The sequence below is a fragment of the Rattus rattus genome, chromosome 3 (genome assembly GCF_011064425.1).
Source record: "Rattus rattus isolate New Zealand chromosome 3, Rrattus_CSIRO_v1, whole genome shotgun sequence".
NCBI lineage: Eukaryota > Metazoa > Chordata > Mammalia > Rodentia > Muridae > Rattus > Rattus rattus.
Genome location: NC_046156.1, coordinates 149,852,073 through 149,879,621, shown reverse-complemented (window position 1 = coordinate 149,879,621; position 27,549 = coordinate 149,852,073). Strand labels below are relative to the sequence as shown.

At 42.6% G+C, this 27,549-nt stretch overlaps 1 protein-coding gene across 1 annotated transcript in view; it reads left to right on the top strand.

Moving 5' to 3' along the window:
- Ctnnd2 (catenin delta 2) overlaps window positions 1–27,549 on the top strand; it is a 396,457-nt gene that overhangs the window by 305,158 nt on the left and 63,750 nt on the right. The window lies entirely within an intron of this gene.

Sequence of the window (27,549 nt, the reverse complement as noted above, 5' to 3'; positions counted from 1 at the left end):
TTATACCAGTGAGTAAAGAAGACAGGAAGCCTTGGGATACACAGGAAATGTTCATCTACCATAAGTGACAAAACAAATACACGAGTCACATGCTGGCTGGAGCTGTTCCTCCTGGGCGAGTGGTAATGGAAGCAGTCAGTGAGGAGCTTGCAACTTTTTTCAGTTGTGTTTAAATTAACAGTTTTAAAATGTGCCATGGCGTGTCACTGGATACTGTTCCAGTGTTGGAAAATTGCCTGCTTTCGGTTCTAAAAATTCTTCCTCATCCCAAAAGAAACTTGAACCCATTGAGCAGACTCTTATCCTCCAGCCTTTCATTAGGAGCTGCTTCAGGCCAGTACACTCTCCTGGTCTGGACATTCCCTATATGGAGAATCATGGAATGAGTGAGCTTTTGCGTCTTATGTCTTTGATTTTTAGAATGGCCGTGGTTTGTTTTATTATGCATTAATAAATCATAATTATACAATCGGAACACAAAATGGCATTAATACACACACAGTGTAGAACAGTCAAATCACGTTACATTAACTTGATTTGTACCTCCCTAACATTGTCAGGGTCTCCATACAGAGCTCATGCTGTCCTTGGGTAAATTAAACAGCCAAGGCTGGCATCAACTATTCAATCCTAGTGCAAGGATTAAAGACCTGAACCACCATGCTGGAACCAATACATATTTGCAGTAAAACATTAGAAGTTATTCTGTAATAAAAAATGTTTTATTTTTTTAATTGTACCTTTGACCAACATCATCCTGTTCCTTCCAGCCTGCAGCCTCCAGTAACCAACATTCTGGTTTTGCTTCTAAGAGTTTATTCTTTATATTCTACATTTCTGTTTCCCTTGCCATGGGTGCTCCCCAGTTCCATCCCTGATGTCAGAAATGTCATCATTTCCTTCCTAGTTGAAGACTGAAGAACAATCTATTGCATGCCCCACTTTCTTTATTCAGTCATCCACTGACAAACACAGGGCGTGCTCTGTGCCCAGAAACTGAATTGCTATGCTAGATCATATGTTAATTATATCTTCACTTTTAAAACGTAACTTCCACAACATTTTCCTTGATGTCTGTACTAATTTATAATCTCACCATTGAAACACAGAGGAAAGGACCCTTCTTCTCCACACCTATCAGGGTTTGTAAAACCTGTTCTGACAGGTATGAGGTGATGCTTCATTGTAATTTAATTTGCATTTCCATAATGATTAGTAATGTTGAGTACTTTTTCAAGTATCTCTTGGTCATCTATGTCTCCTATCGAGACATGACTACTCATATTCCTTGCTCATTTTTAAGCTGAGCATTTTTTTCTTGCTATTGGGTTTGATTCTGTGTTTGTTTTGATATTAACCCCTTGCCAGGTTTCTTTGAGGCTTTTTATCTCAACCCACAGGTGGCCTGAATGCTGTCAGTCATTCACACCTTCAGCAGAACTTAAGTTTGATGCACTCCTGTATAGCTTTCACCTATGTGTTATCTTTAAAGTATTACATAAATTTTCATTTAACAATGTAATATATTTTGAGTTTAGTTTTATGTGTTGGCTGAGATTAGAGTTCACTTTCATTCTCCTGTATATGCAGCCTTTCCACTTTAAGGGTGTTATTTTTAAATTAGGGGTTAAGTTGGGAGTGGCTGATAAGTAAAAGGCCTAAAAGAGGTGGGCCATGCATCTCTCTAGAAGGAAAAGAATCCAAGCCGAAGGGGCAGCCTATGCAGATGATGCACTGGAATGGGAGCTTGGAGTTAGTTGATGGGTTTGGAGTCTTCAAGAGGCCTCATTTGTCTAGCAGAAGTCATGGGATCCTAGGTCAGAGAGGCTTTCTGGTGACTCTCTCAGTAAGTGAGAGGATACAGGACAGAGGCTGGTTGGTCTGTTGAAGCTGAAGAATTCTTCAGACCCTGTGGGGAAATGTCACAAGCCCCCATAGATCACTGTCACAATGGTGGCATTGGAATTGAGGGATGGCAGAGTTCCTTGTGGGCTTCCTGCATGACTCCTGGACAGTTTACAGGCCAAAGTCCAACAGCATTGCAGCAGACGGCAGTTATCAGTGGCTGGCATCTGGAACCTAATGGATTCTGGTCCAGGCAGGTGGACCAACCACTGCAGCCAAGATGCAGCATACTGTACCATCTGGCAAGTTAGCAGAGATGACATATGAGTTCAAAAATGGGCAGAACTCTATTCCTGCGCATTTGAAGATCAGGCATGATGCACTGAATGATCATGATGCAGTGATCCAGGAATTAGAAACCTTTCCCCTGCCACGTCCCAGTGCACATCTGGTCCTCTACCCAGAACCAATGTACTTGTGGGTTTTCAGCCATTTACTGACTCAGAATAAACTCAGACTTCAGGCCCATGTCTCCTATGTGCACTCGTTCCATCCTACTGTATATTACAAAGAAGGAAGTGAAAGTGAAAATTTGGTATTTGTACTTAGTGTAATTTTAGTATTTGCAGATTCTGTGGGCTTCGTATATTTAAACTAAACTATTAGACCAAAGGACAAAGACCTTTCCACATGCACACTTTTCCTCTCCTTTCCAGACAGGACCAGCACTGGGACTTCCAATAGAAGCCTCATCACTCCTCTGTAATATAGAAAAAAATCAATAGCTAATCAGTCTACAGCCTGGATGCTAAGTACCACATATTCTGCAGTTGCCTGCTGTATTTCTTGTTTTGGATTAATATATAGCAAAATAGTGAGGTATCGATTGGCTTTCTAGCTCCTGGGAATCCCTTCTTCCTCTGAAGCTAGTTATCCTGTGTTCCCTCTAAGCATGAAGCACCTGGAGCTCTATATTGTCCATTAAGCCGTTGCTCTCAGATGTCACCAACTAGTAAATGGAGGCGGTCATTCAGAAACAGACTTGAAAGCACCGAACCTATAGGCTTGGTGAATACAGGAACTTTCTGTGGAAGAGTAGAATTTACCAAAATGTTAGATTCTGTTTAAGAGATAGCACGCTTTACTATTGTCAACTAGTTGACTGTATCAAAATGATTGTTTGTATAGCGAAATGCTATACAGCACTTTACATGTTGAGGGGGAAGAAATGATGGCTTTGAGCCAAGGACAACAAGAAAGAGAGACTAGTGTGGCCACCTTGTGTCTTCTGTCAATTTTCTCTGAAAGTTTTGGTGAGGTCCTCTGGGTTTGTGAGCTTAAAGGATGTTCTTTCTGAGGTAAGCACACACTGTGTCCCAAGAGACGCTGCATCACCATCCATCAAGCCACTCTACCTCCTTCCCTGGTTGGTTTTTAATAGAGATGATCCCTGTTGGAGATGTTTCCACTTACAGCCTTTAATTATGATACTATGACAATAATATGCATGCAGAAAAAATTTCTTTGAATTTTGAATTTTATTTTATCTCATGCTGGGCATAAGTGACAACTTCAAATAAAGCATGAAATCATGGGGAAAGAATTCATGTTCTGCCATGTGCCGTGTTGCTGGCCTATGATGTTCAGTAAGTTAGATGTATTAAATGCATTAAATTATAATACTGTCAACTTATAATGGCTTGTTGAGACATAATCCCAACAAGATAGGGTCACTGTGTATAACATTATTTACTGGTCTTGATATTTCCCTTCCATTGGGACATGCGCTAATAAGGAGTGGATGCCTTGTCTTTTTCTGTGATTTATTCTGTGCGTCTAGAATGATGTGTGACCCCATAACAGGGACTTGGTGAATGAGTATTTGCTAAGTAGATAACTGAGCTACCTTTTCCGTGTCCAACTCTCATCTTAAATATGCCATTTAAGAAAAGCATTAAATAAACAAATTAGAGGAAACATAAACCAGAGAAAAGGATTTCATGTCGATGAACAGCCAAAAAGTCTGTTCATTTTCTCTTTAACTGTTATAGCTGCATGAGTGGGCACTTAGAATTTCAGGAGGAATTCAGCTTTCTCTGTCATCGGTTCTGAGGTCTCAGTTTAAATTTCAGCTCTCTTGAACTACTCTCTTAATTGGCGTGAGAGTGGACTGGCAGTCACATTTGCACTTGAGGGATGGATCATCTTCAGAGGACTCCATTATCAGGAAGTGGGTTGAGTAAGCAGTGGTCACACCTAGTGCATTACATCTACTGAGAAACAAGCAGTGCCACATTCTGGGGCATGGCTGCCTCTGCTCTCCTCATCTTCCTACTGGGCTGTTTCCATGGCTATGTGTATGTTGTCTCTGCACACTGATGTCCAGAGTGCTATAGATCGGTCCCTTAATGACATGGCACAGTAGCCGAGGTTATCATTTTTCTGTGGTTTGAATGTTGGTTGAGAGAGAGAGAGAGAGAGAGAGAGAGAGAGAGAGAAGGAGGAAGGAGGGAGGGAGGGAGGGGAGGGGAGGGAGGAGGAGGAGGAGAGAGAATTAGCTCCAGTGAAAAGGGTGTATCATACCACATCCCTTCATGTTCCCAGTTTGAAGTTTATTTCAGCACTGGACAGCTCCCAGTGGAGCCCTAGCCCTCACCCTTCACTAACAGACAAACCCAGCAGAACAGAGCCCCTAAGGCATATGTGAGCTTGCACCTCCCGACCTTCCACTTTACTTGACGCCCATCTTGGGTATCCCTTCCTAATGGAAGCTACTTCCTTGTCTCAGAGCCTTTTAGCTTTCCGTTGAGTGACTTTCACATGTGCGCTGTACCCTTCCCTGAAGCAAGAGGGATTAGGTTAGGGAAAGAGCTATGTTTAATTATTCATTGTCTTGAAACTTAAATTTTATTTCCAGAATTTTATATGTGACCATTGTTTTTATGTCACACCTACCCTTTTGTCTCCCACTATAACTCCTCCCATGTCCCTCCCCCACTTCCTCTCAAATTATTGTCCATAAGTTCCTTAATTATTATAATTTCTCTGAGTACACATACCCACTGGGTCCAGTTAATGTTAATAATAATTAAATTCTTTAATTACTATTATTGCAGATAAATTCTTTAATTACTTTTATAGTTTATGTTTAATAATTTTATTTCATATTTAATAATTTAATTGCTATGGTTGTGCACGCAGACACTCACTGAGTCCAGTTAAGTCGCTAGTGTTTGTATGTATATAAAGCTGACCACTTGGGATTGGATAATCTATCAGAGTTCATCCCTGAGTTGCATCTGTTGTGATATTCCACAATGCCTGGAGCTTTTCCATACGTACAACAGGCACTCAGAATACATTTCCTGAGTATGTTCGTCCATCAGTGATGGATAAATAGCATGTTACTTATTGTGAAGAGCGGATCTAGAGGGACATTACAGGGTATCAAGTGAGAAGATGAACGAGGGGGGGAATTGTTTCAGCCTTTTCCTACAGAGCCCAGGAGTTTGAGGAGATGCTGCAGGTGTTCTGTCAAATCCATGATTCTAAGCAGACTCATGTAGATAAGATTTGGGACTTGGTGAGAAATAACACTTTCCACATATGACTCATCCATTGCCAACAACGTCTGTGTTGGCAAGGCACCTGCATCTCCAAAGTGTGTTGACAGAGCCCATGGACTATCTCTCTTGGCTTCCCTGAGTGATGGTGGTTCCTGGCCACATCTCTGGCAGGCAAGGCAGGGCTAGCATGCTGTCAGCATCCTTCTAATTCTCTGGTGCATCTCCCTGAGCTGAAGAGGAGAGTGTATTTATCACTTCATGAGCCAGGACCTCTTTGCCTTCTGATTTTACCACCCCCTGGCATCGCCACAAAAACTCTCAACTTTTCTGCATTGTTTTAGTGGTTCTTCACTTGATCTTGCTTTGATCTCTTGTTGACTCTTGTCCTAACAGCAAAGGAAGCCCAGAGCTGGCTGCCTTTGAGGTGCAAGGAGCCATTTTTCACCATGTGTCCCTTAACATGGAACAAAGCACAGCCTCTCTGTGTACCAGGCAACCTGTGGCTTATACGTCCACACAATGGTGAGACCTAGGGTGTGAGCCCACTTCGCTTCTTTCATTGGGAAAGTGTTGAGTCATTCTTTCTTTGATCAGTGGGAAGGGGAGAATACTCTGTCCTAACTTTCTTTCCTTGTCCTAATCTATTTTAAGTGTTTAGGTTTTTGTTTTTTTTTAATTTTGGCCTTTCTAAAGGCTGAATGGAGATCTTTAAAGAATGACAGAAAATGTCATCCTCCTGCAAGAGGAGCTGCTGTGTAGAAAGGACAGAGGGTGGGGAATCACCATCGGAGCAATGCTACCCAGAGGGATGCATAGTAAGCGTTCATTTATTCATCCCGAGAGTAAAATCTTGACGAGTACAGCACTTAGGAAATTCTAGACCTTGCAATACTTACTTTCAGTTAAACTTGACATATGTTCATTCAAAATCATTGTGAAAACTCTATGTAAATTTGGAAGCTTAGAATTAAGAAACATCCTAGTCACCATACTGTTCCTGTTTGGAATATGGTGCTGTGCTGTGTCTCCTGACAGAACTAAAAAGCAGAGAACTCTTATTCTGTCTGTTAATTCAGATTGATATATACATGTGTGCCTGCATGTGTGGGGTTATTTCTCATCTCATGGCAGTAGATCAGAAGTAGCAAAGGCTTCTGGGATACCTTAACTCCATTCTGGGAAGCAGACCCCCCCCAAGCAATATTCGTCACATGACACCATAAGCACATTCTTCACCTGTGCCCTTGACCCTGACTCATCTCTGAGTCCAGGGAAAGTCTTGAGCCTCTGGAAAACCACTCCAGGAGGCAATGTGCCAATCCTGGGAAAGTATAGACTTCGCTGTATTAAGTAGATCTGAGGAAATTTTAGAAACCTACCTTCTCTGCATCCCAAAACATGCTCTATAGCCTAGGGCAGATGTTGTTTTAATTAAAACACATGTAATTTCAATTAGTATTTTAAGAAGAAGCCTGATTTTCCAGACAGGGTGATTTATAAGAACATTCTCTGCTGTCTCACGTTAGTAATTTGGTCTCAAACACCAGATCCCAGCAAAGAGAGCTCTGTGCTTCAGCCAGACATTTACATCTTCAGATGAGTTGTGTGTGCCCTAACCCACAGGACCCAGTCTCCCGGAGGCTGCTTCTTTCTTTCTGTGAAACCACGACCTCTTTGTTAATTAAGTTTGGATGCTCCTTGGAGAATGTTGGTGACTGGGTCTGGCAGATAAGAATTTCTTGGCAGAGTAGGTATAAATAAATTGAAAAGTCAAAAATTATTTTATTAGACAGGAATGTAATGGTTCATCCCTTGGAAATCTTTCACGTCGGTAAAAAGCAAAAATGAGAATTTTTATAGTTGCTTCCAGTTCAACTTAAAGTCTTCAGAGGAGAGAGAGAGAGAGAGAAGGGGGGCAGGGTTTCGGCCACGTGTTGACTAGGCATGCATTTAATGCCTAGCCAAACAATTTGAAGTAAATGCTTAGCGAAGAGGCTGTGTGGAAAATGAAGTGGCTCTCTGCAAACAACCCATGAAATCTCGAGACGTTAAAAGTAGAAAGGAGCTTTAGGAGGATAAGATGTTCAAATTGCATTCCCTCTGAAGCATGAACTGTCACCTCTTCCCCTTGTCACCTGTTCCCATCCTGGCTGCCACACACAAGCAGTCTGGATCATATGGAGAGCAAGCTTTCCTCTCCAATACCAAAACTAATGTTCTAAAAGACTTTAAAATTTCTAAGGTGAGTATTCTTTTAGCCGACAGAGCTTATATTTGTTATTTACCCTGCTTGATCTTGAGGAATGTCCAAGCAGATGAGTACATTTGTCCCTGAGCAGTCAAGCAGAGTAAAGTGCTGCAGGCAGTGGCCTAAGTTAGATGAGTCTTTTGCACGAGAGGACCTGCCTTCTAGAGGGATGGTCTGAGCCAGATGACTGACTTGCTGCCAAGGGGAGGAGACAATCATGTGTGGCCATGTAGAATCTACTTAGAGATAGACTCCAGTCTTTACTATAACAGTATGAAGTCACCTCTACAAGAGCCAATTTTGATCCTAAGCCCAGTGTGTCAAGAGGAAACAGGTCGTTATGTTCGTGCTGCCAGACAGGAAGGAGCTGTTGGTAACAGGCATGCGTGGTAAAGGCAACAGCTAGGGCAGCTCCCAGGAGCCCCTCTGGAACTCTCCTGAAAACTCTTTCACAGGCTTCTGGGTCTTCGCCTCTCACACCATAGGAAGTTCATGGTCTATTGCCTGTGATAGAAATGCCAGTCTCTTACTTGTAAGAAAATGGCTTATTCAATTTTGTATATTATGCCTTAAGTCAGTATCAGGTAAAACTGTTAACTTTGAAGAGTACAATTCAGAATACAAAAGGAGCTTGTTTCCTGCATGCATCCACCCTCTGAACCACCCCTACCATCACTTGATTAAGATTTGGGACAGAACAGCATGGGGGAAGTGGATGGATGCCACTGTGGGATGTGCCCGATTTAAGTAGGAAAGGGTAGTATTGCAGCTCCTGCATTAGAGGGTATCCTGTGCTCAAGACAGACCAAAAGATAAAAACCCCAGTGGTCTTCACCTTGAGACTTGAGCAGTTTAATTTGCTTGTCAGAAAGAAAAGTTATAGCCATGGAATGGAAAGGAGTGGTATTAAATTTTTAATTAAGTTCACAGACAAATGTACCTGGTGCCTGTGTGAGTCAGGTCTTTCTAAAAGTGACCTTATTACTTTTAAATGTTAGAAACCCAATAGTTTTAACTCTCAGCCACCATTAAGTTCACTCTTCACATTCTAATTCAAACCCTGGTGCTCTCTCTCTCTGCCCGCTGCCATTTTCCCAGTGAAGAATGCATTGAAATGCTGATTTCTTTTCTCTGGTTGCCTTTTCCTTCACTCCAAGGGGTAAATCTCTAAATCCTAGAAAAGAAGTTGGAAATAGACAAAATATTAGTGTAAATATACATTCAAAGTAACAGCTGTAAGCAGGAATGACTTATCATTAAAAGTAGGCACGTGCCAAAGAATAAAATCTAAAAACGTAATGGAGAGCAAAGTCATCACATGATCTTCAGAGTACGCAAAGCTGGTGGGCAGGGGCAGCATCGAAGACCCCAGTCAGCGACAAGTATATATTCTGACATATTCCTCCCTAAGTACCTCCCACCTATGTGTGGTCATGCACATCGGTACAGTTAGATTAAAACAAATTTGTTTAGGTGCTTGTTATTTTATATAAATGACAGACTCCAACATCTCCAGAAGTATCCGTCCTTGGTCAAGTGGCTTACAGATTAGAGGTATTTTTGTTTTAATGGAATTCTTGGGCACAGTAATTTAAACATAATTTTGGCTCTCACAATACCACAAATTTGTCTGTAAAGACTCTTCCTACACTGTGGTTTCATTTTCTTCATTTTGCACATACTGTTATGGTGTATCAGTTGTGTTGTGTTAAAAGAATACAATAGACGAATTATGTAACTTCTTCAGTGAAGAGCACTGCATTTCTTCAAGTAGGTTGCTAAGTAGGGGCTGGGTTAATTTAATGCATAGTTAAGCAGTACCTCTGCTTTATTTAAATTCTGTCTAGTCGCAGTTTCCATTAGATTCACTTGTCACTGAGGTCAAATGTCCCATGGTGATCAGCATTTAGCCTTCAGCTATACATGAAAGAGGGCTGCCAAAAGGTTCCAGAGATTTCTGCACACTTCACAGCACTGCCGGGCACCGAGTTTCTGAGCCTTTCTCTTCCTCATAACTTTCTTTTCCTTCCCACTCTCCTCTCAGCGGTGAAATTCAGTTGCAGCCTCTGGACCAGGGCATCACTTCCGTTTCTGGTCTTAAGTAACATTGTTTCTACTGTGTGGCTCAAGATAACATTGTTTCCACTGTGTGGTTCAAGATAACATTGGTTTGTTTTTTGTTTTGTTTTGTTTTGTTTTGTTTTGTTTTTTGTTGTTTTTTTGTTTTGGGGATTTTTTCCCCCATCTTTATTTAATTGGGTATTTCTTATTTACATTTCAAATGTTATTCCCTTTCCCAGTCTCCAGGCCAACATCCCCCTAACTCCTCCCCCCTCCCCTTCTATGTGGGTGTTTCCCTCCCTATCCTCCCCCCATTACCGCCCTCCTCCCAACAATACAGTTCACAGGGGATCTAGCCTTGGCAGGGCCAAGGGCTTCCCCTTCCACTGGTGCCCTTACTAGGCTATTCATTGCTACCTATGCATTTGGAGCCCAGGGTCATTAGCTCACACCCTCCCTTTCCACTGGGCACACCCCCTTCTCTGTTTCCACTTACCTGGTCCCCACTTGACTCTTGGACTTCAGGTATTTCTCTAATTGCTCTTTTACCTCTTCTCTAATCTTCAAGGCTAATTCCAGGTGCTACCCTTTCACAAACCACCTGCAAGAAGGCCAACTTTCCCCATATTTGAACTCTTTCCTGATTACGTGTACACACACTGAATTTAAAGCATTCTGGGATGCTATGGACAACCCAGGTATTTCTATGCAAATCAAGAGTCCTGGAGTCATCCCCTCATCTGAGCTACTCACTTTTTTAAGATACGAAAAATAATTTTTTTGGCACTTCATTTGAATGCTCTGACTCTGCCTACCATTGTATAACACATTGTCAGCACACATTTGAATCATTTCATCTCCAAGCTTATGAACTACACTAGAGCACACGCAGCATCCTCCACACTTGCGGCTACCTCCAGCGCCTGAACACAGTGACATGAAGTCACAGTACTTTGATGTCACGAACAGAGCTTTTATTGTCGTGTAGATTTTTTTAATTATTTTCAGTAGGTCTGGGGTTATAGCCTGTATCGTAGCATCTTTCACAGCTGAGAACTGCTTAGCTTTACCCTCTTTCTGATCTGGAGCAGCAGCCCCCTTTCAAATACAACTGTAGACCTGACCCTCACTATGTGAACCGGGGCCGAAGAGCAGCACCCTTTATAGGATGAGGCTCCTAACCTTAGATGTACCCTGTGATCTGAGCCCGCACCTAGAGACCTCAGAAGTTTGCATATATTTTAAGATTCTCTGAATACTTCTGAATATCCAAGGCTGAGAACCACCTAATTTACAGCTTGTAAAAACCCATTATAGACCAAAACATCTTTGGAAAACTGTCTTCTTCCAATTTTGAAATACTTTTTTTTTTTTTTTTTTTTTTTTTTTTTTTCTCTTTTTCAAGCTGAGGACTGAACCCAGGGCTTTACGCTAGCTAGGCAAGCGCTCTACCACTGAGCTAAATCCCCAACCCATTTTGAAATACTTTTAATAAATACATTTTTAAACTTGGTTTTCTCTGACACATTTGATCAGAAAAGACAAAAAAAAAAGTTCAGGAATTAAAACTTACATGTACTCCTCCTTTTCATTATTGTTTATGTAGCATAATTATTTGTAACTGAACCGTCCACGTCAGCCAACATTGCTACTGATGACAATATACCTAGACTTTAATTGGTTCTACAAATGCATATGTATATTTCTGTGCATACGTGTGTGTGTGTGCGTAGTCATATGTGTGTGCAATAGGAATATCAAGAGAACATTAGCCCTTGTTCTAGATAGTCTTTGATAAGACATATAACATATGATGATACCAGGATTCACTTTAGTTTAGCAAAGGACTCTGACTTACCCCTCCACTTAATGAAATGCCTCAGGGATAGGGGGAAGAGCTGCTAAAAATACTGAGCACAGGTGTAAGGCTGAAGCAGGGAACAGGGATGGGGATGCTTCAGGCACAGTCTGTATAAAGTGGCCTGTGCGCCTCTTCCTGTAGACCTCAGAGCTTCCCTAGATGACTTTCCGTAGTTCATGGTCTATATTAATAAACTGCTATTTAGAGTATATCGACATACAAAAGTCTGTTCAGTGCAGGCATGGGCTTTTTAGAAAGTATTTTCCAGTCTTCGGTTATTGAACCAGCAGATGTGAAGAACCACAAATGTAGATGGGCAACTGTTGGTCATTCTTTGTCCATCCCAGAATGGTTCTCAATGTGTTCTCTCTCTCTCTCTCTCTCTCTCTCTCTCTCTCTCTCTCTCTCTCTCTCTGTAGGGAAGTATGTGCTTTGAGTGACATGTGAATCTTTAGTTTGGTTTTGGTTTTTACACTATTCTCCATCTTGTCCCCTTCCCATAGCCTCATTGGTCACATGTGTCCTGTGAAGAACATCTCTGGGCTTCAGTGTAGAGACTGCCTCAGACTCTAGGCAAGGCTAATTGGTCCTCTTAAAAGGACAAGTCTTTGACCTTCCCTTTGGTACTGTTGCTAATCTACTAAAGAATGACAAAAAGTTAGGGTAAGCCAATGAGTAATTATTTTTGCCTGAATTGGCCATTTCCAGGTGGCACTGAACATTCCAGAGTTACAAGGTATGTGCTACCTTCACACACACACACACACACACACACACACTCACACACACACCAAAAGCAACACGAAAAAATGGAACTGTATTTCTTGAGGGAGAGATAGTAGATTGGAAACAGGGAAGATAGTAGATGAATACTGGCAAATGCTGCTTAATGAAAGGGAATAACATTTGAAATGTAAATAAGAAAAACCCAATTTAATAAAAATGGAAGAAAAAATAAAGAAGGAAGTATATTGTTCCTAATCATATTCATGGCAGAAGCAAAGGAAGTATTTTTCCATGAAGCAAAAGCATTTGAATTATAAGGCAGAGGGGCCTCCTCTGAATTCCATACTCCAAGCCTGTAACTGCAGGCCTTGCTTCTCTGATGTGAACAGTAAAGATCTTTGAGTAAGAAACTGTGTACCCAGAGCCCACATTAACTGGATTGGTGTCAGCCGTTAATGCACTGTGCAGCGAACCTCCCTTCAGTGTGTCAGTGTCTCCCAGCGTGTGCTGGGATTTCATCCACAGCAGTGCAGCGCAGGAGGGAGAACGCAGAGGGAAGAGAGAGCTTTGGCTTCCCCCACATTGGCTTAAGGCAGCACTTCCGAGCTACCCAGTTTGTCATTTTCCTGCACAGCTCCCAAAGGGACCCCAACCCTGACAGACTTCATGCAGGCAGGGAGTAGAGTGTTTAGGGGTTTGGGAAGCAGAGAGATATCTCGGAGGATGTCACTGCTGTATTTGACAGTGTGAACCTGAGAGAGTGGAGCCTAAATATGAGACAGACTAAAGGCTCACGCAATAACCACCTTTATTCGGGGCATCAGACAGTTCATATTCTCAGGGTTATACAAAGTTCACCTGAGTTCAAGCTGGGTAGTCACAAGGGCAAGTTCACATGACTTCAGGCTATATATGTAGTCTTGAGGACAACTCACACTCAGCAACGTCACTCTGAATAGTTATGGGTACGGTGTTGGGTAAGATGAAGTAAACCCACTCCAATTTGTCACCTGTGAGGAGCACAAAAGCATAGTTCAAGACAACCCTTGTCTTGGAGAAGTGGAGATTACAAGACTTTTGCCTTGTTTCCTTGAAGTTATCTCACAGGTTCCGAAAACGTCTCCTTACACAGTTTCATTCCTGGGCTGTGTTCAGACAGGAGAGCAGAGTAGGAACAAGGGACAGCCACTGTGTCCACCGACAACTGCTGTTTACTCTGAGCTACAAGCTCCAGGGGTGTCCTGAAAGCAGCTCACTTGAGCTGAATGAGCATACCTCCGACTCAACGAGTTAACCCACATAGGAAGACCATGACTGAGTTAGATCCACACCCAAGCATTGGCTAAAATCACCATTTGCCCTGAAGCATCCCACCGAACTTTCAGGAGAGGATATTTTGTTGCTTTCCTTTCTGTAAGACAGAGATTTAGGTCTGGAGCCCACATAGGTGGCTAGGTCCAGCCCAGCTCACAATCCTTGTACTTAGAGTAGAACAGCGAGCAGTTCCAAGCCTCCTAGTTGTAGCGGGCACAAACACAGAAAATGGACGAAGGGAAGGACTGAGGAGGACATGCAGTTATCTATTAGGGCGACACCACTCTGAGAACTCCTCTCTTGCCTCCTTCTCCCTTCCCTGCATGCTCCTTCTCAGTACCAGGTTGGGATCAGCTCTGTTGGCCCTGAATTCCCAGAGTCAGCACTCTCTTATTTGTTCCTTGGTTCCTCTATGATCTGAGTCTCTAGATTTTAGTCGTTGGTCAGTTTCTCTCCAACTCTAAAGAGTTGTAAGATCCCTTATTTTAAACACACAAAGGCGAGGGCTCAAACAAGTACTAAGAAACAGCACCATCATGGGGTTCAAAATGAGATCATCTTAGGGCAGAGGAGAGATGGGTCAGAAATAGAAGGATGTGGGGGAAGGAAAGAATGTGATCACAATATGTTGACATTTAAAAAGTGTTTTTGAATGATTATAAAAAAGAAATAAGGAAAGAAATAAGAGAGAGCATACCCTGCCTTTCCCCTACACCTGTGTGGTACTTTAAAAATAAAACTGACTTTTTATTTACTTTTAATTGAAAATAGATTTTTTATACAATATATTCTTATAGTTTCCCCTCCCTCAACTCTTCCTAGATTTTCCCAAGCTCCCCACCCACTCAAATCCAGACTTTTTCTTTCTTTCTTTCTCTCATTAGAAAACAAAACAGGCAGCTAAGAAATTAAAATAAAAACAAATCATAATAATAAAAACACAAGGAAGTACCTAGGCAAAGAATTACGTGACAGGAAATGCCAAAATACCATGGAGTTTATGTTGGCCATCTACATGCATCTACATACAGTGTGCATGCCAGTGCATTAATGCGTGCTATTATCATCTTGACAATATATATGAAGCCACATTAATGCGATTAAACTTATTAACTCCACATCATCATTTCACTTTCTTGAACACAGGCCCCTTTCAGAGATCCCACCCCCCTAAATTTTGCCAACTCATGCATTTTTTTTTGCTTCACAGCTTCTTATTTCTTATTTCTATAATTATTTCCATTAAAAAAATCAAATTAAAATTTCATTTTGGATATTTCTCATGGTATCAGACTTAAACAATCAATGTCTTAATTGTTTTTACTTTACCTATTACAGTAGATATTAGCAGAGTACAGTTCATCGAGACGATATGTGTGTCTTAAATTTTAATTAAAAATTTAAATGTAGAAGTAATATTGTATTGGAAATGCATTCCTTGAAATGGATGGGCTGTTTTTCCTCAATCAATTTATATATTCAAAATGGAATACTTCTTCTTGCTTGAATGGACAGAGTCACTATTGTTCTGTATTCGTTACTGTTTTGCTTTGATTCATACATTTAAGTCTAGGACGCAGCCTTCACGTGTCTAAGGTTAAGGTTGGCAAACCTCTTCCTTATGGCTGTACCATATCAGCCTTTAAACTTCCTTCTCTTTTCATTTCAAAAGTCTCACTATGGTCTATCAGCATAATCTATTTTCAATTATCTATTAATGGGAAACTTGATTTACTCTCCCTTTGATGTTGTTGAAGTTAAAGGACTGGAAAGTTCTATGCTAGAAAACATTGGTTTTCCTTAGATGCATTTCCTTGCAACCGAGATTTGGGCCACTTTGATTTACCTTAGTTTTTGTCACAAGATATGAACTATCCTGGAGCAGAGAGAGCAGGTTTGTCTTGTAAAGAAAGGAAGAATCATAAAGAACACACCAAGTGATTTCTACTCAGTGGTCTTTCTGATACCAGTGCATAGGTAAACTAGGACTCTGTGATGTGCGTTCTCTAAACCCCCAGGGACCCTCCAGACAAACTGCATGAGACCTCAGGGCTCATGGATTCCATTTACAACGCACTGTCCCAAGACAACAGAACCTGGCAGAATGTAGCCATGACCCTGAGGTTGTTTCCACAGTCCAAGGTCAACTTTGAGAACTGTGCCTCTCAGGGGCTTGAGCCCTGATTTTCCAAAGTCATTTCTCCGAGTGCATCGGGTCCCCAGAGAGAACACACTGTAGAGAAAATACAGCCGCCGAGTGGAATGTAGACCACAGGGTGAGATTTAAGAGCTGCATTTTAAGTTAATAAGTCTACAGGATAGGCTTTATGCTAGATCATCATTTCTTATCTACACATAGAGAGTCGTTATTGGAGAAATGAGTGTAGTATTTAAAACTTTCTGGAGACCAATTAGATATAAAGAGAAATCTGGCTTTCTGAGTACAAGTACCACAGTCCAGTTCTTAGGCCATAAAAGTCTAATGAGACTGTTTAACGTAATGTCATGGTCCTGTAGTAAAAATAGCTAACTGTTGGGAGTTTAGTGCCATGTCATTTTCTTCTTGACTATTGACTTCCCAGAAATGGAATTTACTTCTCCTTTCTGTGCATCAGGCAGAGTTTAGCAGTAAGTATTCTGTTCACTGAGCCATGGTCTACTGTTTTAGCCAGCCCCCAAGCAAGCAAGCAGTATTTACTTTCTGGTATAAACATGCTAAAATAAGATAAGAAGCCACAGAGTATAAAGGAGAAAGGATAGTCAGTGTAGTGCTCTCCTGGATGACCTGTAGGTGAGATGGTGAAGTATCTTGAAAGTCATCGTCCTTATTTAAGTGTGCCACTTAATCATGAGCTCATGGATGCAGTGCATAAGATCCGGCTTGTTTACCAGCTCTGTAAAAGCCAATCCGCCAACGGGGCTAGGCAGTCTGGGTCTCCCCGCAGGCATGCACCTGCCTGCACTCACTTGTTGGCTACTACTTACTTCCTTGGGCTCATTATTCTAGAGGGTCATATTCACTAGTGAAATTTCTATCCGTCGTGTATGTGTGAGCGGTTACCCTTCATCTTATCGATTTCGGGGACTGGATGGATGCATATAGAGAGGACAGGTGGTCTAGTCATCCTGTCTTACTCAGTTTTATGTGGGGCAGGAATTTATTTTGGAGCCTCTATATGAAGTGTCACGTTGTTTATCCATGGGGTATATAATAACCAATACAAATGGGGGTGTATCTTTGCTAGTGGCTCTGTCAGTGCAGAGAAGTGCCTTATCCCCCCTCCCCTCCCCATTCAATCCTTTGGCCGTGAATAAGCTTCTGTTTTTCAGCTGAGTGCAAAGCTTGGTGGGAGACTTCTGCAAACATTTACACGTGAAAACAGCCTGTGGTGAAGCAGATGCTTCCGGGATGGATAAATCTAATGGATGGAGGATCATGGGAGGCACTTTGTAGTCAAGGTCCCTTTATCTTCCAGAAAAATGAAACATTGTAATTCCTGTTCTGATTTTAGGTGAGGTTCAACACTCTCTATATAATTGTATGTATATGCATCATGCATATGTGTATACATACATATATGCATGCATACATACATTCATACATGTGTGAAGTAGATTTTATGTAACACTATTTTCTCATAAATTTAGTGTTCTACTACTTCATTTGAATTTTAGTTGGCTATCTCTCTTTATACACACACACACACACACACATATATATATACACACACACACATATAATCTTTCTCTCCCGTGTGTGTGTGTGTGTGTGTGTGTGTGTGTCTCACAGGAGTTTTTAATATAATTTTGTCCAAATTTATTTTCAGAGATGTATGCGAATAGAAATGTATGCGAATAGAGCACAGAATAGGAAATCATGTTGGCTCCATCTTTAAATTCCCAAGAGAACTTTTACATGTTTGTTTATAACCAAGACTCGACTCTGTAGTACTACTGATCTACACAAGAGACCCTAATGTACACCTTCAAACTGTTTCTGCTCATTTCATTGTCACCGTTTCCCTGAGAGTCCTGGTCAGAACAGCTCAGCATGCCACTCGTGGATGAAGGAATGCTGTCAGCAAAGACATGATTTCTATGATTTGAATCACAGGCATCTGAAGTTATAGATCACAGACAGACAGACGTCGCTGTGATGTAGCACAAGACAGGATTCGACACACTATGGTTAGTAAAAGAAAAATACGTTCAGTTTCTAATCACTCACCTTCAGAAACTTCTACAATGGTGTATGCCCTGGTTGACTGCAGAGCTCCTGAGTCTCCTTCAGTGGCTCTGGGCATCTGTCTGTCTAGGATGCCACTCATGCGTAGTTCAAGCAGAGCAGCTGCTGGCGTGTGACTCTTAACAGATCAGCCTTCGAGTCAGAGGGATGCTGCTCCTTCCTCTCTTGTGGGTATACTATCTACTGAGCCCTGACTTACTGCTTACAAAGGGTTTTCAGACCTTAGAGAGAGGAAGCTGAACAAGTGCCATTGAGATTATGCCACAAACTTGTGTGTTCAAAATACTCAACAAATTAGAATGACATTGTGTCATTGTTACACACAAGAATAAAATTTAAATGTCTTTCGGGTTCACTTAAGGCTATATCAAATTTTAAGATTTTTATTAGTAATCATATTAATTCTGTTGGTGAACATTATCTGAGAGACACCAGGCTAGGTTCTATGATTCAATGCCCATTATCTATTTAATTCCCAATTCAAAAGAAGAATTGCTAAGTAGTATAGAAATGTGAAGTGTTTATTCTTGGAAGTAAAAGCTATTGCTCAAACATCTCATTTTAATTCAGGCATATACTTAGTAACGTCTCAGTGTAGACGACATCTGCACCACACCTCTGCGGTCTGGAGTCCTACAGTTATACACAAGGATCGATTAGAACCAAGTATTCAGGAGTGAGTGTATCTGAGAACCCTCGCTATCATGTCTGCGTTGACCATAAAGCAGACATCTTGCTAAAGGCTGGATGCCAACTGAAACCAAACTTGGTACTGGAGGTTGACCTTCCCTCATCTCAATAAACAAATGTCCAAACACAAGGCAACCTTGTGTGATGACGTAGTCTGGGCAGTGCCTGCTGGGGTTCTGTCCTTACCCAGAGCAAGCTCAGATGTGGTCTGATAGTAGTCTATCCCCTGCTTCAGCCAACCTACATTTCTCTTTGTCTGAAACCACTTAGCACAGCATGGCCAAGCACAGCTTCCTCTACAGTAACCCCAGCTGCCATAAGCAGTTCGTGACCAGGGACATCTGGAGAAGGGCACCCAGTTCTGAACTGGCATGAACCAGTTAAGTCCCTGATGGCTATACACAATGCTCTGCATTGAAGAATCAAGTCATTTGCCTGTGGAAGGAAGGGGAAGTGGAGTGATAATATCAGGTAAACAGGAGGAGGCAAGTTTTATTCTCAAGCAGGTAATAAGAAAGTCCCTGAACAACTGGGGACAGATTTAACAGGGGACGGGGGAGGTGGGGCTTCATCCAGTGAAAGTGGGCTTAGAACTCAGTGATGGCACAGGTGCAGTGTCTCACCCCAGTGTTGAGGGCCAGTCTCCGTCTTGCCACTAGAGGGGATTTGTATTAGTTTACTTTTCAGAAAGCTCTGCCTTCCCAAGGAGGAGGCTGCTTGTAAGCTCTCTCTTTGTATCGTTCTAAGGGTCCATTCATGGTCTTGGCAGAAACATTTAGGTAGATTTCCCTTTCTATAATCTTAACCCCATCATCTCTGATGCCTCTCCCTGCCCAAAGCCCCAGTTCTTTATCAAGATTAGAGGGCAAAGAGGGGAATCAGGTCTTGCCAGACCTCGGTCAAGCCTTTGTGTGACAGGAAGGAAAGAGGGCCCTTAGTGTTACTGGGCTCTTTGCTAATAAAAAGCTGAGTTTGTTGTGCACTAAGCTGTGGCTAAGAAGGACAGTACCCAAGGACTGGGAATCAGGGGGCTTAGAAGGGCAGGGCAGAGTTGGAGAATGTGAAGCTTGGTTACAAGGCAGACCTTTCAATCCTGGGACTGGCTAGAATTCAGGATTGGTAGAAGCAGGAATTGAAAGTCTTAGGATACAAGCTGATCCTTTGGTGCTCTCAGTTAAAGCATCGATGGGTCTTTCCACAGCTTGCTGTATGGAACCATCAAGCTATTCGCCTGGGTCAGAATCTCTCGGAATAGCAAGCAATGCTAATGACAGTAACTGAGTAGTGTTAATGAGGAGAGTCAGACTTGCATGTAAATTCATTGTGAAGCTGTGTGTCAGAGCAACAAGCAAGCAAAATTAGCAGTGCAGGAGAAATCGGGGTCCTCTTTGGGGCTCGTAGTCTCTTTAGTGGAAGAACTTGGGGACAGGCTCGAAAACACAAGGACAACACTATTAGAATTTAAAAAAAAATGCAGGCAAGGCATACAACCTCAGCAGCCTGGATGAGGACATTGGAGGTGAGAGGAAAAACCCATGTCATTTAAACCAGCATAGACCTGCAGCCACACAGCAGGTGGGGAGGCTCTAGAGAAAGGTAAACAGCCCACAATGTTGGGAGGAAAGCCCATGGGGTTAAAGAAAGCACTCTTAAGGGAGAACCAAGGAAAGGAAAAGTTGTGGTTTTCTGAATAACTCAGAAAAGCGGGCAGATAACAGCCTTACATGGCTGGGCTGTGGTCCTGTAAAACTTTGTAATGGCGGTTGGAAATGCCAAGAAAGGAAAAAGTCTAATTATTCTGCCTAGGTCTTTGGCATGGTTTAAGGCTAACCTACCTTGCCATGGTGGTCCCTTAGCCAAAGTGACCTAATCAGGCCAGCTGAAACATTAGGTTTCCACCTAGACCAAACGTGTTTTCTGGACCAGGAGCCCTTCTGCTCTAAGCCTGAGAGGTTCTTAGTTTCAGTTCTCTGCTGTCTGGAAGGATGCTTCCATCTCAGAACTGATGCTTCATACCTGACTGATAGCTGGATGAAACGGAAAAGAGAGAGACATACAGGTAGATTCTCTGATCTCAAGGAGTGGGTCATTTGGATGGAGAATGAGCCTTAATCCGTTTGAAACCCTCCTTACGTGTTTTTATCACTGAGATGTGCTTTGGAAGTTCACGTAAGAGCATGCATGATAGAATAACGGCTCTTACAAATGTATAGCTTTGGGGCCAGCCAGATGGGTTAGAGGGCAAAGGTGGTCCCAGCCCAATCTTCGGGACCTGAGTTAAATTCTCAAACCCACATGTAAGTGGGAGGACAGAACCAATTTCATAGTTGCCGCTGAATCCATGTACATGCAGACGTACACCTTCTAAGAATAAATAAAAATTTTAATACACAGATTTAAGTTCCATAGAAACAGCAAGCAACAGCTAAGGTTTTTACATCGCATTTTAAAGCTGAGTTTTGAGCTGTTTTGTAATACGGGATCTGAACACAGATTTGTCATCTGGATGAGCTCAAAACAACAAAACTCCAGCCTGTCAGTGAATATTTGTGACACAGTGAAAAGAATAATTGCTATTCCTGCTTTAAGTTCATAATAAGCCAGCACTACAGGGTCTACAGCTTTAAAATGCTGGGGAAAGTGCGAAATGACCCAACTCTCAAAACTTGAAGCTGTAACTGGTTCCTGGAGGAACACCGTCACACACTGTGCATACTACTGATCAGTATCCAGGGGTTTATTTTTCTATCCCTGACCCCTAAGAGCTGCAGACACACCAGGAGATGTTACAAGTGCACAGAACTGAGCAGTGACTTAATGTGGTTCAAGTTCTTGTCAGTGAAGGCAAAGGTGTCATCAACTCATCTCCCATTCCTGTCAAATCAGTAAAGTTAACCAGGGAGCCACACTGGGTCTCCATTTCTCCCATGACGTTGCCACGGACAGATCCATACTCATTCCCTGTCCCTCATCCAAGATTCCCGTCAGCTTCAGGTAATCCCGAGTCTCTGCAGGTGCTGTTCTTTTAAGGCACCAACTGGCAGCCTGGTCATTGAGAAAACATGTTCCATTCTAGAGATGGCAATGTATTTAATTAGGAACCTTTTGGAGACCTGTGAGGAGGAAACCCACTAGACACTTTGGGCAGTTTACAGAAGAATGTGCATGTGGATAAGGCGTAAACTTCCACCAAAGAATGGCAAAGTCATGTACTGTGAACTTACTATGGCAGGGAAGCAGACACCATCATTGTACTTTCCAGGCACCTAAAGGCAGAGGCACAGTAACTATTGCAGTGCATGCACGCCCAAGTGCATGCATATATGTGTGCCTATGCACATGCTTGTATGTGCATGTGCATGCGTGCATGCTCTCTCTCTCTCTCTCTCTCTCTCTCTCTCTCTCTGTGTGTGTGTGTGTGTGTGTGTGTGTGTGTGTGTGTGTGTGTGTGTGTGTGTGTTTGGGAGAAGGGGTTGTTGTGTGCCCTGTTTGGAGGCTGACAGCCCAGGGAAGCTGACACCACACGGTATTCTTTGTGAGTGCTGAAGAGTATGCATTTGGCTTTTTTTTTTCTCTTCCATTTCTAAATTGGAATCAAGCACAAAAATTAGAGAAGCTGTCAGGCACTGAATCTTGGTCATTTGCATCCAGTTATTAATAGAAGTTCTGAATGGTGCCGAGAGATAGCATTCTGGTTTCCTGCAAGAATGAGTTTTTACAGACCAGTTTCCAAGGTCATTTATTATAGATAAGATCCTGTTTCCCTGGCCAGGTGGCTGTAGACTGTGGGTCGATTTACTTCACAATCTGGTTCTTGTCCATTTATAGGTTTACTCTTTCAGGAGACAGAGCGGGTGGGGGCGGGGTTTCATTCCAGGGCTGAGGCTCAGACCCAGAGTGTTGGGCTAGCCTTAAAAGCACTCTCCCAAGGAGCTTCTCCCATCCTAAGAACTGCAGTTGAAGGCAACACAGCTCTTACTCTAACGTATCTTACATTAATCTTAGTTACAATTGTAACAAACAAAACATAGGTGTTTTGGAATAGATTATGCACTTGCTGTGAGTGTCTCTCCTCTTGTGTTCTGTATAAAGGTCCTGTCTGTAGAAGTAGAGAGGAATCTTGAAGGAGAGCATTTTGGAGGTACAGGAACTAGCTTAATCAGTGAAAACATCTAATGCAGCCTAAGGTCTCTGTCTGCTTTCTGAGTCCAGCCTTGGTAGACACTTTGGAGTGAGTTTCCTGTGGGAAAGTGTTCGTGATCTCTTGCCTCACAGCTATGAGTCAGTAAACCAGAAGGTGTACAGTGTGGCTTAAAGAAAGGAGGGAGAGCTTCAGGACTTGTAAGGAGAAGTAGAGTACATGCTCAAAATTCCAGGGCTGCAAAATACATACAATAATTCTGTAGCATAAACTATGTTTTAAAATAACTTTTAAGAATATGCTTAGAGAAGAACCACATTATCCAATTTCCATGAGTCCTGCCATAAGCATTGCTGGGCCCTACCATGAACCTGGTGCCAGCAGTGCCTCCCTTGGGAGTCTTTACTCCTTATCTATAATGCCACAGAGAACACAGCGTCTATCCCCACTACGACAAATTGAGTGTAGCATGCAATTTAAAAGGAATGACAACAAAGAGATATAAATGGTAAAGTATATTTCTCTTAAGGAAAAGGCACGTTTTATGTTAGTTTTATAAAATTGCTATGAAATCTGGTTATTTACTGAAGGTATGCTGTCAGCAAAGGGTAGAGACATGTAGCTGCAGAGTGGACAGAATTACAAATTTGGTGGAATTTCAGAAATCCTTGCAGATGAGGGACACACACACTCGCACACATGTGTACACACACACACACACACACACACACACACACACACACACACCCTACAGTATAAGGGAAAGTACATGAACAGGTAGATCGGGGGGCTTGCCAGTATCTCAGGGGAGTCAATGGGGAGTTATCACAATGTGCTGGAGAAGTTCATTCCACAGGTTCAAAGTTTGCCTACACATCATCTGTTCCAGTGCATGCTTACACACTCATTTTCCCACATGGCATCTGTCCCAGTGCATGCTTGCACACTTATTTTCCTGCATAGCTTCTGTTCTAGTGCATGCTTGCATACATATTTCCTTCTGTGTAGGTGTTCCTCCGTGGTTTCAGACAAGTGAGAAGGCATTGACAAGCAATTTGTATTATGTCAGTCATAGCAAATCACATCTCCTGTCTGCCGCTATAATCGCACCGAAGCTTCCACGAGGTATGAAGTGCCCGGAGCTTATGAGGTTACTGAGCCAGGGAGAGGAATACAGAATAGACACCAGGACACTGAAGCTCCATGATTTTCAGAATTGCCTGCCACCTATCCAGAATTTATCTGGTCCCACCTCTGACACTCTGGAACCATTACTCTTAACAGATAGCAGTTTGATTCTCTTGGGACACATTTAACAATATCTGGAGATAGGTTTTTGGCACAGTGTTATAAACCAACAATAGAGGCCAGGTATGTATGTAAAGGATAGTCCTCACTCCCAAAATGTCGGTAGCACCAAACACCTTAGACAGACTGTCCACACTAGAGATCTTAGACATCTCCTAAGAAGCCTTAGAAACCAGCAGATAGCATCTCTTCCCCAAAGTCCTTCCTGTGTTTAAAGGAGACATAGACTATGTCCACATAATACTGAAAATAACAAGTAGAAAATCCACTGACCCTACTGTGGGATCCAGCCAGATGATACATCTGAATACATCCCTCATCTAATTGCCTAAGACTGTGGACTTTATTCTCTACAGATAACATGGGAGCAATACTAGGAGGGCTGAGGTGGGGAAGACTGACCTCAAGAAAATATTCTAGAAATACTTATGTGGCTGTTAGCTCTCCTGGTGTGGTTCCCACCGTTTCCATAGGCAACACAAGGTATATTAACAAATACATGTATGCAGGAATCCTTTTGGAAAAATCATGGTATGTGGACTGGAGGATGTCTCACTGACTAAAGCACCTTTAATACAAGCAAATAGGACCAGAGTTCAGATCCCTAGAACGCAGGAAATGCTGGGTGGGCATGGCGGCTGTAAAATGGAATGGGAGATTGTTTCAGAGCAACCTGGTGGGGGAAACCATCCATGTTGGTGAGCTCTGTGATTGACTCAGTGACCATAAATTAATGAATAAGGTGGAAGAGTAATTGAGGATGAGCCAACCATCAACCCTGGGGCTCTACACACACTCTTCTTCCACACCCGCACACACATGTGAGCCACACATACACATGCGCACACGCACGTGCACACATGAAGAAAAGACAAACGAAACACAGCACCTATCATAATTTTAAATCTGAACTAACATTGCAGACCACTTATAGCTACCATCATTGAGAGAGTGACTTATATTTGAATCTTAAAAACTACCATGGGTGACCTGACTTTTGTGTACTGTAGTCTGGGCCTGTGGTTTATTGATGTCTAAATAGACACAGAGATTGGACCATGTGTGATTTCATACAGTAGTTGGGGATACAAAGTAGTTTTAATTCTGGGAGCTTAAACTATGCCTCTGTCCCACGCCTCAGGGAGACCATTGAGGCAAGCAGACACGTTGCTGTGCTGGAAGGATGCCTGGACTTGGAGTGGTGAAGAAGACCACTAAGGGTGAATTGTATGGGGAATTATAAACCATCCCTATGATGAGACCCAAGCACTGACCCTAGAAGACTTGGAGTTAGCCAGGCAGAGGAGCAGACTATACAGGAAGAAAGAATGCCAGGGGCAAACATTTTTCTCTTCCTCCCACAGTGCCACGGCACATGGGCCTCTCCACACACGTCACGCACACACGGAGCACCTCCACTTAGTACCTTATTCACAGAGTTAAAGCGGGTTCACACGGAGGGTAGGGTGCAGTGGAAACTCAAGGGTTCTTTTCCAAGGTTTTCAAAGACTGGTGTATATTTGCTACATGAGGGAGCCCCCCATGTGGCTACCATTAAAGGCACTGTGTGGCTTCATGCACCCGATTTAACTCCACTAGGATTGGTGCTCACCACAGCATCTCTGGAACTATTCCTCAGCATCAAGTAATGGCATATGAGCATTCCACATTTGCATGGACCTCCCAGTGAACAAAAACCACAGCATGTGTGTATACATACATATACATTGTGTGTGTTCATACACAAGTGTGTGTACACGTGTGCACTCACATGCACCACATACTGCACGTGCGCATGTGTGTGGTGTGTGTGTGTGTGTGTGTGGAGCAGTGGGCCAGCCTCTTTCTGTAACACATCTCCCTGGACAGAAGGCGGCAAGCACTGGCAGTCTTTTTATCGTCTATGAAGCAGTAGAGCACTGCTCTAAGTAAGCTTTCATTTCCAGAATAAAGACCCTAAGCAGGCATGCATTTCCTTGAGAAAAAGCACAGCCTCACAGAGGTATTTGCAATAATTAAATCCACCTAATTAACCCTTTCAGAATCCCCAGGGGAACCAACACTGAGAGCAGTCACCTGGGATAAAAGTTGAACTCCTTTTCTATCTCCGATATTATTGGTCATCACGCCATGGACTTTATGTCACTAGGGAAGACTTTCTGCAGACAGAGAGGTTGGGTTCGCTGTCTCGCCTGGCTGTGCTTGGTTAACTCCATAGATCTCAGAGCTCTTTCTTCTCAGTGCACTAGGACAGGAGAACACAGTGTTCTTGGTAACGGTGCCAAAAGCCAATGGACTTGCTGAGGCATCCTCATTCAGATGGAATTGATGCTTGTGGGGCCTTCTTTGTTTTGTCTTAAGCACCAACCTTAGCTCAATGGTGCACATGACATTCGAGGAGATTTTGAACAGCAAATCACATGGAATCCTTGTTGTCAAATAAAGCCAAGTGCAGTTAACTGTTACTAGTAGTCTCCAACTCGGAGTATCTGCTCTGAACATGTATTTAAACCTCAGTGTTGACCCAGATGTTTACTTGCTAGGGCTACCATAGGCATCTGGCTCTAACTGGATGGGTTAAAAATAGATGTTTTCTGTGTGTGAGCATGACCTTATTTGTAAAATGGGATTTTTGAACATAGAAGCAGGAGTCTAGAGATGAGACCATTGTGAAGAACTCACATGGGCCGACCCTAAGTCCAAAGATGACCGTCCTCCTGAGACACAGAAAAAGGAGGTGAAGTACTTAGAGGAGAAGGCAATGCAAAGACACTGAAGCAATGCAGCCCCCCTCTGGAAAGCTGGCTGCTGCTGGATTCCTGCTAGAGGTGAAGAAATGTTCTCTAGAGTTCAGGGGCCTACAGCTCTACCTGTATATTGATTTCTGACTCAAATCTCACAGAAGGGTGAAGAAGAAAAACCTGTGTCTGACTTTGAAACACTAACATGCTCAAGTATGATGAACAGTCCCAGAAAACCAATGCAGATGGGATGGAGGAGTTCCATATGCGGTGTCCCTGGATGGAAGCAATGTCCCCAGGTGGAAGAAGTCCCATGTGCAGTGGCCCCGTGTCTCTGGGTCTACTCAGCTGCCAACAGGAACACTACCTGGGAGTTCCTCAGTCCTCTCCACCTCTGCTTTAGCCAGTTTATCTGAGCAGAACTGTTTGCTGCTGATCCTGCAAACAGCTTCCCAGGTGGTATTTTCCTTTGGGCTTCATTCAGTATTAATTCTGAGTATTTAGGAAAATACTTTCCTCAGCTTGACTTTAGCATATTGCCAGTAAACACTTGTTTCCTAAACTTGGCTTAACTAATAGAACTATGTCAGGTCAATCAAATATCACTAAACCTTCAGACTTACAAATGTACTAGCTGCCCATATCTTCTTTCAAGCATCCTTATAATGTCTAATGATTTTGAGTTTAATATAGTAGGGGCTGTTCATATAGGATTGCAGAATGTGTATTGAAAATACTCCTTTTATATGAAGACTCCCGCCTCCTCACATTTGCCTAATAAGAAACTTTAGTTGGACCTTTG